This window comes from Halyomorpha halys, unplaced genomic scaffold, assembly GCF_000696795.3.
Source record: "Halyomorpha halys isolate HHAL.00 unplaced genomic scaffold, Hhal_1.1 Scaffold1510.1, whole genome shotgun sequence".
Classification (NCBI taxonomy): domain Eukaryota; kingdom Metazoa; phylum Arthropoda; class Insecta; order Hemiptera; family Pentatomidae; genus Halyomorpha; species Halyomorpha halys.
In genome coordinates, this window is record NW_027111551.1 from 69691 (window position 1) to 70735 (window position 1045).

The following is a 1045-nucleotide window of genomic DNA, read 5'->3' on the forward strand; positions in this document are numbered from 1 at the left end:
AAAGTGGAGGGAATATTAAATAAGTAATTTGCTAATATGGAGGAATATATTTTGATGGGGAACGAGGACCACATACTGCCGAGTGGAACCTTGAGCCTCAAAGACAAAACAAAGGGTCGTATTTTAGAATACAGTTGGGCATATTAAGTAGCCATTATAGAAGCTACATTCCACCTTACTATTTTCGATTTTATTTCAGAGAAATTCGTTTTATAAATATTTTTCCATATATTTTTTTTTTTTTTTGGCTGGCACTGTGTTTGTATGTGGTCTTCCAGATTTTATTGCCTATGGAAAACAGCTCCTCCAACCTCAGGTTGCTGCAAACCATGGTAATAGTACAAGAGCCCAAGAGGAGAAAACACTTTTGATTACTTTAATGAAAACTATGTATAATTAATAGTCAAAATTGGTGAGACTACTATGTATAGTTAGGAAGGATAAAAATAGCAGTAGTTTTGAAACGTTAAAAAAAAATAATTTTTCATCAGAGCATGATAATAATGACGTAAAAATATGGATATATATATTTTTTAAAGTTTCAATACTTTGTTTATTGATAAATATTACAATCTACCATTGTTGGCCAATAGATAATAATGATAACTGATCACATTCATTCTTACTTACTTTATGATTGGAGAAGTTTTTCGGGGGGTGCGGTCAGCAAAGAACAACATAAATAAACAAAACCATATTTATTTATTTTATGGCGACGTTTCGACCTGAGTTTTAGGTTTCCTTCTCCAATCATTAATCTACGGTCAACTATCTACACCTTCTTACTTACTTTAGGTTTGCCAGTTTCTTCCCTCAGTGGGTTGCCTGTCTAAGTCAGTCCCTCAACTTATCTGTCTCCCACCAATCTTCTTCAAGTCCCCTACCGGCCATGTCCTCCTCCACGCAGTCCTTTCACCTGGTTCGGAGTCTTCCTCTCCTTCGTCTTCCTGGTTCCTACTATTGGGTCTCACAGATCCTAACAGGACACGGGAGGTTTCGGGAAAAGCTGCAGAGCTTTGGAAAGAACATCGACCCCACGTGCGGA